This window comes from Raphanus sativus, unplaced genomic scaffold (assembly GCF_000801105.2).
Source record: "Raphanus sativus cultivar WK10039 unplaced genomic scaffold, ASM80110v3 Scaffold0642, whole genome shotgun sequence".
In the NCBI taxonomy this organism is placed as follows: domain Eukaryota; kingdom Viridiplantae; phylum Streptophyta; class Magnoliopsida; order Brassicales; family Brassicaceae; genus Raphanus; species Raphanus sativus.
In genome coordinates, this window is record NW_026615959.1 from 12,563 (window position 1) to 33,428 (window position 20,866).

General features: G+C 36.8%; 1 long non-coding RNA gene and 1 pseudogene across 17 annotated transcripts; both read left to right on the forward strand.

Moving 5' to 3' along the window:
* The first annotated feature begins 1,098 nt into the window (after positions 1-1,098).
* LOC130502660 (uncharacterized) lies at positions 1,099-1,909 on the forward strand (annotated as a pseudogene).
* Positions 1,910-11,244: 9,335 nt separating this feature from the next.
* LOC108845780 (uncharacterized) lies at positions 11,245-17,519 on the forward strand. Of its 17 annotated transcripts, none has more exons than XR_008940373.1 (8): positions 11,251-11,556; positions 11,662-12,301; positions 12,400-12,504; positions 12,605-12,709; positions 12,809-12,972; positions 16,275-16,332; positions 16,533-16,769; positions 16,998-17,159. It is a non-coding gene; the product is annotated as an uncharacterized LOC108845780 (long non-coding RNA). The 17 variants fall into 17 exon arrangements; XR_008940371.1 differs by lacking the exons at positions 16,275-16,332; positions 16,533-16,769 and having other exon boundaries at positions 11,266-11,556; positions 11,662-11,785; positions 11,876-11,895; positions 12,042-12,301; XR_008940382.1 differs by lacking the exons at positions 16,275-16,332; positions 16,533-16,769 and having other exon boundaries at positions 11,266-11,556; positions 11,662-11,780; positions 11,876-11,895; positions 12,042-12,301.
* Positions 17,520-20,866: the final 3,347 nt, after the last annotated feature.

A 20,866-nucleotide genomic window follows, 5' to 3' on the forward strand; every position in this document is an offset into this window, starting at 1 on the left:
TTGAAATAATTTCCATCACCGGTTTTTTTTTTTTCACGTTTTTAGATTTTTTTCCTTTCTGGTATGTTTCAAATGAAACACAATGGACATGTCTATAGGAAATTTTCGAAACTGGTAGGTGAGATTTTACTAGGAATTTACGACGAGATATAGGTAGTTAGCCAAAACAAAAAACGTGTTTCAACTAAGAAAATTAGGTGGACTCGAGAAAATGTCACAAATCATCCGTAATATGTTTCCTCGTAAAAAACACGCTTACTTTACGTCGACTTTACAAAGAAATATTATTTCCTCGTAAACAACACGTTAATTGACGTTTATTTTACGACAAAACGGTTTCATCGTCATTAAATGACGAACTTACGTTTTTTGTCTTTTCACGTACTTTCGACGTAATGTAAAGTGGACGTAAGTTTACGAGGAAAAATTTTCAATGGCATGATTGCTCCTCCGCTGGTGATGTCTATGACCATCAGTGGTGGCTGGCACTGGTGGTGATGAAGGCAGTGGTGGTTGGTGTTTAACGCTGCAGATCCGATTTAGATAGTGTCTCGTCCACGTCTTGAGTCCGGTTGCTAACAATTCCAAGATTTTGATGATGGCTTTGGTGACTTTAACTAGAGTCTGAGATGATTCCGGTGATAAGAGGTGGTGGTGAGGTGTAGCAGCGACTCCGCATCATAATGGCGGCTTTAATTTGTGGAAGGAGATAGAGTTAAATTTAATAGAGAAATGTTAAAAAAAGTATCTCCTCATGAATCTGATACCAAAATTGATGATTTTCCATCTAAACCTGGTGAAAGGAAAGACAAAAGAAAACATCATCCAGTACATCATACCGATATTAAATATTTGCCATCTGACTCTGGTGAAAGGAAAGACATAATGCAGTATATCTTCCATATGATGAGGTTGGACGCAAATATCTAACTAAAGGTCCATGATCTTATGGTCATAAATTTTAAAAAATATTGAAAAGTGGTTTAACAAGGAGATTCAGTTCAGATTGGTTTGATCAATATGGTAGTTGGCTAGAGTACATCATAAATAAAGAAAGAGCATTTTTTATATTGCTACTTACTTAAAGATGAGATACGGATGCAAGGTGCAAGTGATGATTTTGTGAAAAAGGGTTTAATAGTTGGAATAAACCAGAGAGATTGCATACTCATATAAGTAAACCACCCAAAAGTTTTCATATTATTGCGGCTCAGAGATGTGAGGATTTGATGAATCAAAATCAATATATAGTACAAGCTATTTAAGCAAGATGATAATGTGAAAAATGAGTATCGCATTCGCTTAAAGGCTTCGATTGATGCTTCCAGATTCTTGTTACGACAAGGATTATCTTTCCGTGGCCATATCGAGAAAGAAGAAGCCGCGAATAAAGGAAATTTCTTGCAGCTTGTGAAATACTCATGAAAAAAAAATTCCATGAGGTTATTCTGAGTAATGATCCAGGAAATAACCAGATGGTTTCTCCAGTAATTCAGAAGGATTTTGTCCATTTTTTTGCAGAAGAAGTATGAAAAGCTATTTTAGAAGAAATTGTTCATGATGTGTTGGTTTGCTGTTTTATGAGTCTGCAGATGTTTCTCATAACGAGCAAATGGGCGTTGTTTTTCGATTTGTTGATAAAAGAGGAGCAATTAAAGAAAGATTTATTGGAGTTATTCATGTAAAATAAACCTCTTCTTTAACTTTTAAGTCTGCTATAGATGATTTGTTTGCCAGATATGAGATAAGCATCAAAAAGGTGAGAGGGCAAGGTTATGATGGAGATAGTAATATGAGAAGTGAGTTTAATGGGTTGAGATCATTGGTTGCTAGAGAAAACAGTTCAGCATATTATGTGCATTGTTTCACTCATCAACTTCAGCTAGTTATGGTGGCAGTTGCAAAATAAGCACTTCGATATTGCTGATTTTTTTTTTTGATATGATTTCTACATTGTTGAATATTGTTGGGGCTTCTTGTAAAAGACAAAATATGTTTTGAGAAATTCAGCGTGATGATTTAGAAAAAGAATCAATATTGGTGAAGTTAAAATGGAACATGACAAAATCAGGAATGCTTTTTACCAAGACCTGTAATACTCGATGTGGTTCTCATAACAAAATATTGTTGAGGTTGGAAGAATTATTTTCTACTACCATTAAAGTTCTTACAGAAACGTCAAGCATGGATTTCTCAAATATTTTCACACATATTTTGGGGCTCACAGCAAAAATTTTATTGGCTTTTTAAGAGAAAAATCAAGATATTTTAAACGCTATGTCACTGCTAGAATCCACTAAAAGAGAACTGCAGAAGCTTAGGGATGATGGTTGAAATTTGCTTATGGATAAAGTTTCTTCTTTTTATAAGAAAAATGATCTGGAATGCTCATCATGGAAGACGATTTTGTTAATCCAATGAATCCAAGAAAGAGAAGCAACATAACCAATATGCATCATTATAAGGTCAATTGCTTTTCCACAGTTCTAGATTCGTATATTCAACAGTTCAATGATTTTTTATAGAGGTAGCCACTGATCTACTTATTTGTATGGCTGCTTTAAGCCTGACTGATTCATTTCATGGGTTTAACGAGGAGAAGTTGATGAGATTAGCTAAGGTATATCCAGATGATTTTAGGTATGGTGAGATTTTATCTCTAAAGCAGCAACTTGATATCTACATTGATAATATACGCAGAGGTGAAAGGTTTAAGAGTGTGGAGAATCTTGCAGATCTTTCTCGTTTAATGGTCAAAACTCAAAAGCATATTGCACATCCTTTGGTTTACAGGCTATTAAAGTTAGTTATAACTATACCGGTTGCCACCGCAAGTATTGAAAAATGCTTTTCAGCTATGAAATTAGTGAAGACAGCTACACGTAACCGAATTGGAGATCAGTTTTTAAGTGATTGTATGGTTTGCTTTGTTGAAAGGAGTTGCTTGAATCGGTTTCAAATGAGAAAGTGATACAAAGATTTCAAAAGATGAATGAGCATAGAGTAGTTTTGTAAGAATTGTTTTTATCATATTTGGTGGATTTTTTTGTTGCAAACTTAATAAAATATCAATTTTATTTTAATGAATTGTATGTCATATTTTTGTTCCCATGATATTTATTTTCAGGATCCGCCATTGTGTATGGGACTAGTGCCCATACACACCGCCCAGAGACGCTTATCAACCTCTAGGGTACGATCAACAGGTCGACTCAAGCTGATCGTAGCATCTCCCACAACATATACACCCGACCTACAGAAATACATCTCTGTATCCGTCTAACAGTCTCATAGCTCCTAGTAATAACTATTTTAATATATCAATCTAAATGAAACAATCAAAATTGAACAATCTAGACCATATATCCGGTTTAAGCAAAGAACCTAAATAACTATCAAGCAGACTCCAAACAGACATCAGACCGACTCAATACGAAAATGGAACATATTAGAACCAAACGATATTTATTCAAAGTTCTAGACCGTGTGCGAAAAGTTACGAGAATATCCCTCACCTTGGCCAAAATTGGAGACAATTTTAGAAACGCTCGGAAATAGATATCTCGGCGAATAACACTAGAATAGATTTCTTCATAATATTGATGGCACTCAATGAAACGTGTTCCATTAACACTTCTTATGCATTCCTTTCACGTGATGGACGTGAACTCCAAATCTAGGTTGAAAGAATTCTGATATACAATGGATTTTATCCATTATTAGCCATAGTGTTTTATGGAGATTTTTTAGCATATTTACAGCTTCATATATGATTTGGAGTAAAGTGGTGATTTTGGAACATTTTGGAGATAGAAATAGAAGAAACTTGTTGCTCACCATCGAACAAGTCTCAGAGGTCGACATTCATAGTCAACCTTCGATCGACGGTGAAGCGCGCAAAGTCCAACTTGGTCCTCAGTCGATTTAAAGCCCAAGTCTCCCACATTTACAAGAATACCCCTGACCGACTTCAACCTAATATATAAGTGCTCTGCCATTGTTTTAGGAAATATACGCTTTCATTCTTTCTTATTTTCACAAAAAAACATATCTAGGGTTTTTATTAATTTGGAGAGAAGATCCAAGACTCCTTCAGAGTTTGTGTTGGAACTCCAGTTGTTTTACTTTGCTATGTCTCAGTAATTCACCTTGTTAGATTTAGGGTTTAAATAGGTTTTGAATGATTAGTCCCAACTATAAAATTACTAAAGTGATGGAAATCCTTCAAGGAATTGCTTGTAATGATTGTGTTCTAGAGTAGCTAACTAGAACCCTGAACTTATTGTGGATGACTACGACGGTAAGTTCAACACCATAATAGATTCCCTTGAGCTAGGATTGCTAGAAATAAACGACAGCTAATTTAGTTAAAACTAGTGAACCTATCGATCAACTCGCTAACGCTTGTCTAAGAGACCATCGATCGACGCTCATACCATAGAATCGATCGACACTCGATCCATATCAACAAGCGACCGCTGAGATATCAGACTTAGAGCCTGACTGGTTTCCCCGCTATCATCCGCAAACACAGCTTTTGCGGTTGGTAGCGGTTGACAGTGTTTCAAAACAATCATACAAACCGCTACAAGTCGCTTCAAACCGTTCCAAACCTCTTAAATCAAAAGTTGATTCCAGCTAGCGTTTGCGGTTGTGGACGGTTGCGGGTAGATAAAAAAATATAAAATTATTTTTTTTCTAAATATTTTAAAGTTAAAAATTAAAAAAGAAAATATTATAAATAAAAATATATACACATTTTATATATTAATTTAAATTCATAAACAGTATCATTTTATTTTATAAAAGCTTTAAGGGCCTGACTGGGTATAACCGTAGCGGTTGCGGTTACGGGAGTTTGCGGGTGCGGGTGGTTGCGGTTTTTAGCGTTTTTCAGAGTTTTGTGCGACTGGTACAACAGTTAGATATTGTGACTTTTATGACTGGTAAAACTACCAAACACAAAAACTGTTAAATAATAAATTAACAATATTTACAATTTTATGTAATTATAAAAGTATTTAAAATCATAATATTATATTAAATATAAAATTTTTATTTATAAAATCATATTATTAAATTTTTAAAATTATAGAAAATATTTTTGTTTTAAATTTTTATAATATAAATTAAAATATAATATGTATACATTTTACAGTTTCTATTATTTCAATTTAAATTTTTTATGGGATATTTTTAATATTATTTTTATTTATTTAATTTTTAAAGAAAAAATCTACCTTTCCGCAACCGCCCGCAACCGCAAACGCTATCTGGAACCATTTTTTGATTTTAAGAGGTTCGAAACGGTTTGAAGTGATTTATAGAGTTTTTTTGTGATTGTCTCGAAACACCATCAACTACTACAAACCGCAAAAGCTTTGTTTGCGGGTGGTAGCAGGAAAACCAGTTTTAATATAATTTAAAAAACTAATATACATATATAAAGATATACACATATATAAAATGAAAAAAAAATCTATTTAAAGTTTTAATATAAATTTTATAAAAAATATATATTTAAAATTATAATTTTCAGCTAATTAAAATATCAATTAAATATATATATTATTATTATTAATCATATTAATAATTATTACATTTTATCACAATAGTATGTTTTTATATCAATCAGTCACAAATATCCCGCAAACGCAACAATTTTTCAAATATTATGTCAGTCATACAAAACGCTATATAACGCTTGAAATCGTAATCACCAGCATTCGCAAGCTCTCAAACGCGCAACCGCTGCGTTTGAACCTGTCAGACCCTTAGTCAATAGAATTAATTCACATGCAGAAGCTGGAATAAATCATCATTAGAATTCGAGTTTTAATATTGTAACCCTAAGTATTTTATATCTTTATAATTCTGATTACCTGAATACTGTGCGAAAATCATCTACTGGACACTGTGTGAAAATCCAAGAATTTGTTTATAGTTTACTACTAAGCGTATGTTAATAGTTTATAGGGTAGTGTCAAGTAGTAAAATTCTTATTTCCTTGGTATGGCTTAATAACTGCTCCTAATCCAAAAAAGGCTTTTTGGGCTAGTTCTCTAAATCGAAGTTGCAGTCACGGTGGCCGGAGGCCTTGTGCCGCCGGTTACCAGTCATTTTTTTTTTTTGCTGTTAAATAAATCTTCGCTAGGCGATTCCAGTTTCCGGTAGCGGATCTCTCTTTTCGCGTTGGCGAGTTTTTTGATATGTATCTATCTCAACTATATCGGAGCTGTTTCTTTGCGAAGTTTACACCTTTTCTCCGATTTTAGTTAACTATATAATACTTTGGCTCTTTCTTCTGTATTTTAATCTGAAATTCCGTCTGTTATTGAGAGATGATTGTTATTCTCTCGACATCCTCAAGGCTGATTTGGAAAGAATCAATCTTTGCCCCTCATAAGTGATTAACCATTTGGCTTATGGGCAGAGTATCTAACCAGATTAGTTTCTTTGAGTTGATTGATTAAGTTTGGAAATCGATTGGAATACTCAGGAGAGTTGAAGCTTTTCATAAGGAGAAGTGTTTCAACGAAGTCTCTTCCAAGATTTCTCAAGCTTTCTCGTTGTATTCACATCTGGATAATGGCAAGATATTTCTTTGGTAGCAACGGTTGTTGCGGAGGAAAGAGTAACTACAGATGATATCAGAAATTGAAGATGTTATCTCTGTTGACGATGGATCAAAGCTTTGTCAGGGATGACAAGAGACAGAGATATGAGGCGATTGCGGAGGAGTCTGCGGAGGAGAAGCTTCGTGGTGATCGGAAAAGCGAGTCTCAGCAGGAAGGACACGTTTCTAACACGTGTTGTATTAGTATCCCGGAATTTTGACACATGTTCAAGCCGAATCATCAACAACTGCTTTAAAATGGACTTTTCTGTATTTGTCTAGTATAAAATCTTTGTTGGGCTTTATTTAAATTGATATCACTGTAATTTGCCCTTTGGGCTTTCATTTCACTGAAATGATAATGATGACAAAAAAAAATCTGCTCCTAATCCCGACGATCTACAAGGGAATGTTGTTTATTCAAACATATGGAAAATCATATTTCATTTAGCGGAGTTTTTTCTTTTTACTGAAATCATTTAGTGGAGTTTATCCTTAACATAAATCTATTCAGCTATTAATCAGCACGAAAAAAAGAAAAACACAATTAGCTGAAAATATCATCGTTCACATACAATTTTCATCCGTAAAGGAAGCATTTACGCTTATTTCCCTGTGTTACAACCCTGTCTATGTATTTTTTGCACTATATTTAAATAATTTATCTTTACTTTATTTCCTTGTAAAATATTCTACCTGAAGAACATTGGTATACTTTTAAAATCTCCTCATGTAGTGAGAAATACTCAAAACAAAAAATTGTTTTCGACTTCTCACTTACCCTCTCATAATAAAATCTCATATGTATTTTTTACTCTGCTGATGCAGAGAATAAAGACAGAGAAGAAGCCTAGATATAGGGCCGGTCGAATATAAGTTGAGGAAGTATGTGCTCCAGGGCCGAAGAGGATAAATATTCTAAAAAACCAATAACTACATATATGTTATGTAATTATACTGGTTGCATCATTAATTTTAGACTATGCTGATCTGGGTCGACGTCTCCAAAACTTTTTTAATTTTTTTATGGGTTTTCAAAAAGAAATGGGCCAAAATATTTATGCTTCAGGACCAACTTATATAGGGCCCAGTTCTGAACATGATGAGTCAATTTCCAAGTAAAAGGGTCGATCTGACGCTGTAGGGCTCTACAGAATTAAGATGCGACGGAGGAGAAGGTGTAGTCGTAGTAGACACTCCAACGAGAGGACCAATAAGTCTGAGCTTGAGAAAATTCTCCAATTATTTCTGATTCAACTATGTGCTTTGAGTATAGTTTATTTCTCAACCATTTATGGTTTTGGTAATGATTTCTCTCTTTCCAGAATGGTGAATTGAAGGGTGAAAATGGGAATTCTGTTATGCGTATAAAACTGAAACTTGTGAGAAGGTGTTGGCATATAAATTTTGATGGATAAAACTGATAAAGAAGATAAATTTCAAAGATAAAAAGAGAAAAGGTGAATGTCGAAGCTTGCCAATGGTATTGAACACAACGGCAAAAATCATTATATTTTTCGCTTACATAGATATATATTATTCTTACTCATAGTTATATTTTAAAGCAGATGCTAGATACATATATAGTGATACCAAGAGCAATATTTTATTAATATCTTTATTTTATAATATATATATATATATATATTGAGATATTGCACATGATTATGTTCTAATTTAGTAAATTTTATTAAGCCACTCAAATAGCTGGATTCCTGCAACGAGCAATGCATTATGCTTCCTTATGATAACAATCTAATTGTTTCGGTCCTTTATTACAGCAAATACATAGTTTTCCGGTACATCCAAGGGGACGGATGCATGGGCTGTCGAATTCTAAATCATCTGCATTTCCCACTATATAAGAAAAATAGGATTAATAAGAATATCATTGTATATGCATAGTTGCTGTGCCTATCATGAAAAAAATGAAGGAAAATGGAATATCTTTAATATGTGTATCATTGCATTGCATTGCATTGTACATACATTGATGTAGATGAACAAGAGAAATCATAATGAGGCACATGATAGCAAGATGTGATGATGACATTATCGTAATACTCTTCTAATAAACGATGCGTTTATTTTTGTATTTGATGGTTGTATTTCCTAGGGACGTACAATGGAGACTATATATATATAATATGTAAGATCAAACTTATTACTCTAGTATCTAAAATGAGATTCTAAATCAAATAAGATTATTCTTTTAATAACAATTAATTAATTAATTTAATTTTAATCTTTAAAATAGAATAATCATCTATACATTAACAAATTTAATTAATAGTCTTAAAGTATATTTAATAATTTCTTAAGTAAAATATCATTTTTCTTTTATTACTTAGATATTCATTGAATTTTATGGATGAAATTTCTCAATTGGTTATGCATTAAGGGGGGTGTATTGAATTAATGATTTTAGGAGATTTTGGGATTTTATTAAAATCTCCAGTTATTCAATCAATGATTTTAAAAACCCTTTTAAAATCTCCTGTTATTTAATATGTGATTTGTGAAAAGTCATTTTAATTCTCTTACAATTCCCTGTTATCCAATTAATGATTTGTTAAAACTATATCAAATCCCTTGTTATTCAATTGAAAACAATATTTAGCAAAAATAATTTGTGATACAGATCTTAGGAGACTTCACGTTCTTTTTTAGTTAAAAATAGTTCTTGTAAAATAACATCTCCACAGGTGTTATTTGAAGATACTTGAAATAAATTAATTAATACATTTGATAATATGTATAGACACAACAAACGTACAAAGAACAATAACTCAGTTCTCGTCCCACACTTCCTCACCTAGCCACCACTCTCTTCTCCACACCACCCTCACCTGCTCCTCTCTCCTCCTCACCGAGCCACCGACGAGCTCGTATCAGAGGAGTTTAGCTTTTCTTATCTCCACCGCTATGATGTTAGTCGTTAGGCTAGTTCCACTCTCTCATGGACTCAATGCAGCCTTGTCGTCGGTTGTAGCTTCTTCTTCACTCATGATGTCCCCATCCTCCACCACAACTTCACCTCAACTATGCAATTAAAAGGATCAGTCTTGGAGGCCAAGCTTGAAGGAAGTGGTTTCTTATCGTCATTATATGTCATGAATCAAGCTCTCTTTCTTCTCTTTTGACATCCACCGTTTCCACAAAGAAAATATAGCTCGCAAAGAGAAAGCCATGTTTATTGCTGGACCTTGTTAGAAGAATGATGTTTTATTGGAAGAAGAAATAGTTTCTGAATTTTTACTTCACGTTCTTTAATATATGCAACAAAATAGATTATTTATATCAAATGATCTAAAATACTCTGAAACTTTAGAAGAAATCCCACCCAAATCTTTTTTTTAAAAAAAAAATCCTAACAATACAAATGAGATTTAGGCAAAATCTCTTCAGATTTAGGCAAAATCTCTTCAGATTTAGGCAAAATCTCTTCAAACTCCTTTTTTCACAAATCCATCAAAGCTTTTAAAATCTACAGTTCAATACACCCCCCTAAGTGTATTGTTTGCTTATTTGAGTTTTTTCCTATTACTAAATGGCAAGTTAAATAAAAATAATAAAATTTTGGAAAATAATAAATTTTATTAAAATATTTTATGTAAGTATGTATCTAAAATAATTAATCACTTATTTTAAACAAATAATCTTATTGATTAAAGAAAAATACATAAGAAAAAAACATCAACAAAAACTTAGCTAAAAATCTTAACATTTACCAAAAAAAAACTAAGCTAAAGAAACAAAGCTAAACTACCACTACAACCAGTGGCGGTCCCAGCACTAAATTTCTGTGGGGTCAATATCTGTTTAAGTAAAAAATAAGTGTCTAAGAGGAGGCAAGAGGAAGTCGAACCCAATTTTTTTGTGGGTTCAATATGAGGAAAATACCATATGAACTACTAATTTTATATTGTATATAAGCACAAATCATATTTTATTCAATTTTTTGTGGGTTCAAGTGACACCACTCCTTCCTTAGTGGGTTCGCCCCTGACTACAACTACATGGTTCGAGTGCAAAAAAAAAAAAAAAATCTATGACACTGAAGAAAAGATTGATCATTTTTTTTGGCTTTAGTAGGGATACATATTCCCTTAAAATATTCATATAAAAAGATAAATTAGTTTTATTCAAATATTGTTTTTATTTAACCTATTACTTAGAAATATGACAAAACTTTAATAAGTTAACTATACAATGAATGCATAACTAATAACAGAAATTTAATCCATAAAAATTCAATGAATATTTAAAACTAAGGGAAAAATAAAAAGAGAGACAAAAAATATCTCATTTAAGATATTATATGGTATTATTTGAGACTGTTAATTACATTTATCAATGTATAGATTAATTAATCTCTATTAATTTAAATGAATTAATTTATTAATTTTTATTAAAAATAATCTTATATGATTTAGAACCCTATTTCAGATACTAAAGTAATAAGGTTGGTCTCACATATTTATATATATATATATATAGTCTTTGTTGTAAGTCAGTAGAAAATACAACCATCTATCTATTATAATAAAGAGATGTTCTTTATTCCTTCTTTCGTCACGTAGGATTCTACCTAGGAAAGTCTGTTTATACCTGCCTGACATGTGTCCCGTTTATGAAACTCATTGTTTCATTAATTTTGTGATGGCCTTGATAGCGTATTTGGGCTGAATTTTTTGTACGGTTTATTCGGCTCGATGAGATGTGTTTTGCCTCTAACACTTATACGCCTGAAGCAAAGAAACAAAGTTGGACTCTCATCTTCATGTGACGGCGACGATCTGGCGTTTGTGCTTCCTCTCAATATCTGCAACAGGCCGAGTTATGACTTAGTGTTAATCCCATTGATTCACTCTTCCATGATGTCGTCTTTAATGCTTTGTTTCGATCTGAAAGGCGGTGTTGGATCCTTATAAATATATGTGAGTATTCCTCTTCTTGGACTCATCTTCTCTTCATATTCTTACAATATGCTAATTCAAGGTGTTATGGCTAATTCAGTGAATTTTTTTTTCTCCGATTTGAAGTCAGGTAACACCAATTCTGGCTCCACAATACTACAAAAGTTTGTTGCTTTTCTAGAGTAACGGTGTTTGATTCCCTTGGATTGCATGCTAAACTTTCTCTAGAGGCTCTTGAAGTTCCTGTGGGGTATCTAATTTTTTACTCTTCTGTATCCCAATTGCTGTTTCTCGCTATTGTTATCAATTAAATTAATAACTTTTTGTTTGTCTGGATCAGATGTGTCATTCTTGAGGAGGGTAACATAATTGCTTCACCTATTTCTCTCTATGAGTAACTCTGAAACATAAAACAATGCGATTACATAGAGTGTTTCTTGATTGTCACATTGGTTGCTTCATCTATGCTACTTACTAAGTCGTTTGTTATAATTTTGTTCGGAAAGGCCACAAGACATGCAGAGATGGAAGCAATCGATGAACTTATTGGACAATAAAAAAAAGATAGACTTTCACCTTCACAAGTCGCTGAGAAATTCTCGATATGATTCCTTAACCTTAACTTGACAACTTTTGTCTGTTTGTTTGTTCCTAATATGATCTTCTCTTTTATCGAAATATAAAGGAAGTATATTATGGATGCGGAAATGATAAATTTGGGGGGTTGTGGTTCCATATTGTCGCTTCACTTAGGGAGTTCTCGAACGTAAGATATTCTTTGTAGACCCTAAATATCACAATAAAACCTTATTAGAACAAATCGGTCTTATTAATTTAAGTTTGTGATCTCTGTTTTTTTTATAGTGAAGAAGCTCAAAGGGGTATAATGGAAGTATATTATGGATGCGAAAATGATAAATATTGGGGTTGTGGTTCCATATTTTCGCTTCACTTAGGTAGTTTTCAGACGTAAGATATTCTTTGTAGACCCTAAAGATCACACTACAATCTTATTATAAATAATCGGCCTTATTAATTGAAGTTTGTAATCTCTGTTTTTTTTTTATAGTGAAGAAGCTCAAAGAGGTATAAAGGAAGTATATCGTTGATGCGGAAATGATAAATTTGCGGGTTGTGGTTCCATATTGTCGCTTCAGGTAGGGATTTCTCAGATGTAAGATATCCTTTGTAGACCCTAAAGATCACACTACAATCTTATTAGAAAAAATAGGCCTAATTAATTGAAGTTTGTGATATGTGTTTTCTTTGATAGCGAATAAACTGAAAGAGGAAAAGGTACAAGTGCAAAGGAGGAATAATGGCAGACGAAGCTGTCTTTCTTTCAAATGTTTCTATGAGCAAGGCAATCTGTGCGGCCCCGACCCGGTTTTTCTTACCACCAATACGTCGTCATTTTGCTTTCCTCGACCAAACATGGTCCATACCCCCCCCCCCCATTTTTCTCTAACTTATGATTTTTATCCAGTTTTCCTCTGTGAGATTCAGTTCAGTTTACAGTGCTCGCTAAGTCTAACCAGCATCCTAGAAACTCACTAAGACTGACAGAATAATAAACATATACCTTATTACCTTGATGCTTGTTTGATTGCTAATCCTTCCATACGCCCCATCCTTGATGTGTTCATGCTTCTCCATCCGTCCTATCCATTCAGCTCAATCAGGTTACTCAACCAAATCCCCTTGTTCCTTAGTCATTCAGCCAACCATCCCCACATGGCCAAAAACAAAGAGACAGGGCTAGGTCTCCAACCAGCCATCCAGAACAGTCAGTACACTAGCCATGCTCAGCGTCCCAGAACCAGTTTCTGATCCCATCCGATCAGACAATATGCTACTCGACCTCACGGTCTTCAGTCAGTACACCTCAGTTGAACTCGGCACACCCACCATCATAACAGCTAATCATCTATAACTCAGGACATTCTCTCGACCCAACGGCTCATCGCTATCCAGTACACCATCCACCTCTCCTGAACCATCCGCATCAGTAGACTCGCCTTCAGTCCATCAGTATCGTCGACTTGACATCCCATGCTGCATCATCCATGGCTTTACATCCCGGATCCCAGCATCCATGATCCAATAAGACATCCGATCAATCCTTCAGTTCATTAGAACAGTCTATCAGTCCATTGCTTTGCCGCCTCAGTACAGTCGACTCCGATTCAGTTTACCCTTAAGGTCTGTCGAACATCGGATCGATGTCTCGATCCCAATCAGTACAGCCCAGCAGTATATCCATTGATCATACACGGATCCATCGGTCAGTATCCGACCGGGAAATAATCCGATCAATACAAGGAACCCATCAGTATGCTCTCTAGAACCGGCAACCCTTACCTCTCGATCATAACTGCCGCATACTCCAGTATCCTCGCGATCCATCAGTACACAATTCTAGCCAGTATAGACTCAGCCGCTGTATCCTCCTCTCCAGTCTGCGCTCGTTTCCGTGCAGTGCGGCCCAGAGATGGCTCGTTTTCTTCCTAACCGCTCGCCCCAAATCATCGAACCAGAACTAGACCCATCTCCGACGATCAGTAAGACCACTGTGAGACTCTAAGGTACTCGGAAAAAAACCGATCAGTCCTCTTGCCGATCTCAGTCCATCTCCATCCGCTCTCCCCTCTCTCTCAGTTGTTTCTCTGTTTTCTCCCTGTGTTTTCTGTCCAGAACTCGCCAGGAAAAGTGTCCCCCTTCTCTGTCCACGAAATTCCCATTAAAAGGAGTTTGGGCGGTTCTTCTCGGCCTTAACCGCCCATAACCGCTTTATTCAATTGCTCCCACACCTAAACCCATCAGTAACTGCTCCCAGTCGGTTTAACTTAACTCCTCGAAGGTTCCAATAGCAGTTTTGTGTTAGTTACATAATTTCTAGCTAACCAACTGCTATATAACCGCTCTAGCAGTTCCAGAACTCAACTACCCATGTAACCGCTCTTGTAACAGCCATGTAACTGCTCCAGCCGTTTAACTTAGCCTATCAGTTTACATTTGGCTCAGTATCAATCCCACCAGTACATATATCAGTCAGTCCATACCTAGACTAACTGAACTCGGATGACAAGTCCAACTGCCTTGTGTGAATCCGACCAGCTCAGTCCGACAAGCTCAACCGCTCTGTCTGGATCCGACCTTGGACTGATCCATCTCAGACTGCGGGATGGGGATGCTACAAGTCTTCCCCACTTGAAATGAACTCGTCCTCGAGTTCAGCAGTGAATAGAACCTTGTTCTATCAAATTGGAGCATCTCCAACATACGACACTCGTTTTCCCTGACTCAGTTCTCAGTCTTTTTGGTCATTCGACCAATACTGTTTTTCCCAGACTCCATCAACCTTGAATCAAATATCTTGATCGTAATCACACTTGGATTCAATCCCAGTCATCGATTTCCTCAATCTAGTCTTTACTACTTAACTAGTCTTAAATGACTCGGTCCAGTTCACTAACTCACTAAGCATAGTAGTTCTTACCTCTGAGCAATATCTTGGTGTTTGGACACACACCTTGGTGAGAACACTTGACGCCCAACTGTATTGGCCAGTTTACCTAAATTCCCGAAAGGTTAACTCACTATCTTAGTTAAGTTTTCCAGTCTTCTCCCTTAACTGTTCGCAGTCACTCATAGACCCGACCATAGTCCATCGCAGACTCAGTCCACACCAGAAGTCGGTATCCCTAGTCTCGGTCCGTCCCTGACTTGACTATTTGATTTCCATAACTCAATTTTTTTCCTTACCACAGTCTATCTCTGAATGCTAAGAAACTTAATGTAACGACCGATTCTCAGGGCCCAGCAACGCCCAATCATTTTGCAGGAACCCTAAGTGAGTTTCTATTTGAACAATCTCACCCTATTATTTTATTCAGAAAAAGGCTTGAGACGTCGAACCTCTGCAGATTTTGAGCCGTCAAGCAGATTTGAGCCCGACCAGCCGCGATTACAACCTTCACCGTCGAGATTGTCTAGTGATTCGCCATCAGTCGCCGCAAGTAAACAGGAACCGCCATGCCTTTGAGCTTTAGTTTTGGCCGTTTAGAAAATCGATTGTATCTCACTAGCAACCGTATGGTTTTCGCAAATCCAAGACCACCAGCGTGTTCCTGACGTCGAGGGGAGTCCGGAGCAGGAGTTTCAGCTAGAGAGCTGCCGCGACGCGCCCCTAGGGGCGGCCAGAAGTTTAGCCCGTTCCGCGCGTGATTTCCAGGCGCCACCGCCTCCACCGGACATTCGCCGGAGTCACCGCAGCCGAACACCGTCCGTTCGCCACCGGGAAGCCGCCGCTGGGTCTCCGCCGCCGCCGGTGATTTTCCGGTAAGCCGCCGCCGCCTTTGGTTGCCACCGGCGACCGACCACCGGTGACTCGCCCTTGACTCGCTGACTCCCTGGTGACTCGGCAACTCGGCAATCAGCAGGTTTGGTTTAGTGTAATTGATTCCGTTTTAGTTAACTCGATTGGTTATTCGAAATTGATTATGGTTAGTATTAAACCAGTTGGCAATCGATTGGAATCTGTTTTAATTAAAATAGAATCCGGTTAAGGAAAACCGATTGGTTCAATTTGATTTCAATTTGGTCAAGGGTTGACCGGCTTGGGTCAGAGTTGACCGGGTTGACCTTTGACCTGCGAGTTGACTTTTGACCAGATTTCCGGTTATCCGTTTTTAATCGTCTGAAGTGCGTTCTGACTATATTTTTCACCCCAATTTCAGATTTGGAGTCTGTTTGAGCAGTTGGAGTTCACAGCTATCACTTTTCCACATTTCTAACGTGAGGATCTATTCCATAAATTTCGTACCAGTATAGAATTCTTCTATCGTAGTTTATATTTCGAAGCATGAATTGAGTCTGTTTGAGTCGTGATTGATAGATAGTTTATTTATTGTAAACGGAATTAGGGGTCTAGAGGATTCAACTATTGTTTGGATGTTTGATGTTAAATGTTGAGATATATATATGTATGTACATAGTTGTATTGTAGGGACTATGTGTTGTGTGGGTTCAGAGATGTCTGAGCTATCGACCAGATGTGGTGTGCGGGAGTTCGGGGATGCCTGAGCTAGCGACGCAGATATGGTGTGTGGGGGCCCAAAGACATCTGAGCTAGCGACGCCGATTTGTGTGTGGGCGGGGTGCAGAGACGTTTGCATATCTACACAGATTATGGTGTGCAGGGGTACAGAGACATACTATACTAGCGACGCAAAGTATGTATTATATCCTTATGAGGAAATGTAGGGTGTATAGATTAGTTGTGTGTTATCATCGCATTGTTTGTGTTTTTGTGGTGCAATAGGCATCATGTGTGTTTATGTTAGAATTAAACTTTCATAGTGAGAGTTCTATTTACTCAAGTCTGTGGTTTGCGGATTAGTATCCCATACCTCACTGAGTGATTCCCCTATTTCTCATCCCTTTTTTCTTTTCCCTTTCAGGTGAGACTGACCAGCAAGAGTGATTACTTTTGGATTGGTGCTTTTAGAAGTTTATTTATTATTTTCAGACTTTCGGTTTTATACTTTTATTGATATTTTCAGGATTTATACTATTATTTGAATTTATGGTTATTTATTGGATTTATGATGTTTGAAATGATTTATGATGAGTAACAAATGGAAACTTGTATAGATTTATATTTATTATATTACTTTGGAAAATACGGGTTTTACATAAATGTTAAAGTTTCCAGCAAAAGACGATAATTCCAATATGTGCTGTACCCTTTTTGCGATTGTAAAGTTGTAATATATTTTGTGCAGCAATTCGATGAGGCCGGTGTGGGGATCAGAGCTGGAACGAAAACAGTTCTGAATGATTGCAACTCCATTGCCTCTGCATCTCTGATGTACACCACCAGCCTTCACATTGATGCAGATCTTGTACATATTTTTAGTTGTTTTCGTTCTCTCTAGTAGCCCTGGGCATTCGGGTGTTCGGTTCGGTTTCGGGTATATCGGATATATCATTACTATACCCATTCGGTATTTAGGAGATTTCGGTTCGGTTTCGGTTCGGTTCTGCTTCGGTTTCGGGTCGGTTTCGGATATCCGTTTAATATGTAAATCAAATATATAGATAAAATGTTTTAGTTAAAATGTTAATCTAAGTGGTCTACTAGTTATATACTTGCATAATCGTCAATCCAAACAAAGTTCGGGTTTCTAAGATGTCAATTTTATAAATATTTACTCTATTTTAATATAAAAATTATCATATATATATTTATAATATAAGAGAGTAGATGAAAGATAATATGGTCTCGTGGTAACAATGTTCTTACCCTTCCTATCCAATTCAAGTTCGAGTAGTATTAATGGCATTTTACCTTATAGCAGAAAGGTTGAACTTAACTTTTCGGATATTCGGATATCCATTCGGTACTCGGTTCGCTTTCGGTTCGGTTACGGTTTTTCGGATATACAAATATAGAAACCATTCGGGTATTTTAGAATTTCGGTCCGGTTTCGGTTTCGGTTCGGTTTTGGTTCGGTTTTTCGGATCCGGTTTTTTTGCCCAGGGCTACTCTCTAGTAGGCAGGCCTGGGCAAAAATATCAGAACCGAAGAACCGAACCAGAACCGAACTAAAATATCCGAACTAGAATCGAACCGAGGATCCTTAGATACAAGGATGGTTTCTATATTTTTATCTGAAACCAAACTGGAACAGAACCGAGAACCGAACGGGTACCCGAATATATAAAAATATTAATTATATATACATATAACATAACAAAACATATATTATAACTAAAAGAATTTTTAAAAGGATCCAAAAATATTTGAAAATAACTACATTATTTTAAAATATTCGAACTATTCAAAAGTATCCGGATAACTTTATCCGAAATATCTAAGGTAATTTAAATATTTAATCTTTTTATTTAAATCATCATAATTATTTGATATCCCCTAGACTATATTTGAGAAGTGATTTTTTAAATTTTGCTTACATGTCATCTCTACAAAGACTCTCACAAAAAAAAAAATATGACATGGCACTCTTAGTAGATGACATGGCTTGTGAATAAGATGACATGGCTGATTGAAAACTTAAAACCCTAAAATTATCATATCTCCTAGAATTGTTTCTACCGGATTTCTACGGGATATATATGTGTCTTACGTAAAGAAAAACTTTTCAATGCTAACTCAAAAAAGGATAGCAACTGCAACTGCAACCGTCCAAATATGTATGGTCGATTCAAAAAGAATATTTCATTTGCAATTTTTTTGTATTGAGAACTCGTGATCCATCTTTGCTTTAGCTTTTAAGTTTTACTATATTTTGTTTTCTCTGAAGGATTTGTACACATGGGAGGATGAATCATCTTCAAAACAAAAGTGTAACGACCCGACTTTGATTTTCAGAATCTGTTAGCATGCTAACGTCCGTGCATTTACATAAGACCCAAAGTTTGTCTATAAATAGCCACCTCCTAATCCTGGCAACATTGTTTTCTCCACCTGCAAACAAAGAAAAAGAAAATGAGAAGTTGAGAGAGAGAGAGAGTTCAAGAAAAAGAGTGTGAGAAATCTTTGAAGTGAAGCTATTAGAGAGTTTTAATCATCAATGGAGCACGCCATCGACCACTGCACGCCAAGACCAAGTCGAGCTCGTCCCCACCGTTCACAACAGCAAGAAACCGCCGGAGGCCACCATGCTTCTAAGCTTTGTTTCGGCCGTTTTGGCAAATCGACCATATCTTCCTAACCGTCGCGAATTTCGTGCATGCAAGACCACCATCGTGTTCCTCTCGTCGAGACGAATCCATAGCCACCAGAATCGCCGCAATCGGAGCTCGGACGAAGCCGTACGCACCCTCCGAAGTTTCGCCGGAAATCGCCAACGCCACCACCGGACCACCGCTGCTCCGCCGTAGTTCGCCACCGTCGCCGCCGCCGGAACACCGCTTCTCCGCTGCCGGACCGCCGTTACCGCCGGTAAGCCTCCGCCGTCACCGCCGGTGACCGTCGCCGGAGTCTCGCTGGTGACTCGGTCAACTCGGCCGAGTCGACTCAGCGGGTCAACTCGGTTGACTCGGTAAACCGGTCGGTTGACTGGTTTGACCCGATTTAAATTAATTTCAATTCGGTTAGAGTCGGTTAGGTTAACCCGGTCGGTTATGTCAAATTGATTTCTGGTCAAGGTTTGACCGGGTTGACCTTTGACCAGCGGGTTGACTTTTCCGTAGACTTTGACCAGACCCGTTTTCACCCGTTCGAAGGGCGTTCTGACCCGAAATTTCGCCCTGATTTCAGATTTGGAGTCTATTTGAGCATCTGAAGTTCATAGATACCACTTCTCTACATTTTCTAAGGTGAGGGCTATTCCCGAACTTCTCGTATGCGGCTTAGGATTTTGAATAAATATAATTTATTTTTAATATGTTCCGTCTGCGTGAAATCGAGTCTGTCATTGCTTGTTTAGCTTAGGTTGCTTGCTTAGTTAGGTTGCTTGCTTAAACTGGAACTAGGGTGTTAGATGGTTCAACATTGATTGCTTCACTTAATGTAATCTTTAGTTAGATTTGTTTGTAGATGGCTAAAGGAAGGTGTTCCTGTTAGCTTGTTTGGAGGTTACAGCCGCCTTAGTCGACCGGTTAAGCTGTAACCTCGGTGGGTCGATAAATCGTCTACGGGCGGTGATACCGAGCACTATCTCGGGCGGGTGTTGTATTTATTTTGGCCTGTTAGTGGGCAGCGAGTGCGCACCTCGCGTAGGACCATTGTTTGTTGCTTGGGTACTTTAGGTGCCGTGCTTGTACGTATTAGATTTAAAATTATCTTTATTCAGAGTGTTATGACCGGGTCCATGGACTTCGGGGTAGCACCCCATACCTCACTGAGCGATTCCCCTATCGCTCACCCCTCTTTCTTCCCTATTTCAGGTGAGACAAGCATCAATGTGATACGGGACGGACTCGGTGCTACTGGACTTTTCCTTCGGATTTTTTATTTTGGGCTTGGGCTGAGAGTATAGTTAGGTATATGGCCTTTTGTATTATGTGTTATGGTTGGTGGCCCGCCGTTCACTATTTAGTGGAGACTGGTGTCACATTGTTATTTGTTGAGGTGTCGGTTGACACGTGGGCATTTAGTTAGAAAGTGACGGTGTCACATTTTTGGTATGAGCGCGGTTCCGTCCCGGTTCTGTCCGGGATGGCGGTCAGGGGATTCGGTTTTCAACGTTTTCAAATATTTTATATAATATATAATAATAAAAAAAAAAGTTTTGGAAATTCTTTTAGCACCATTCTGTCCAGTAATTACTAACTCAATTGTCTCTTTTTATGACGATGAGTA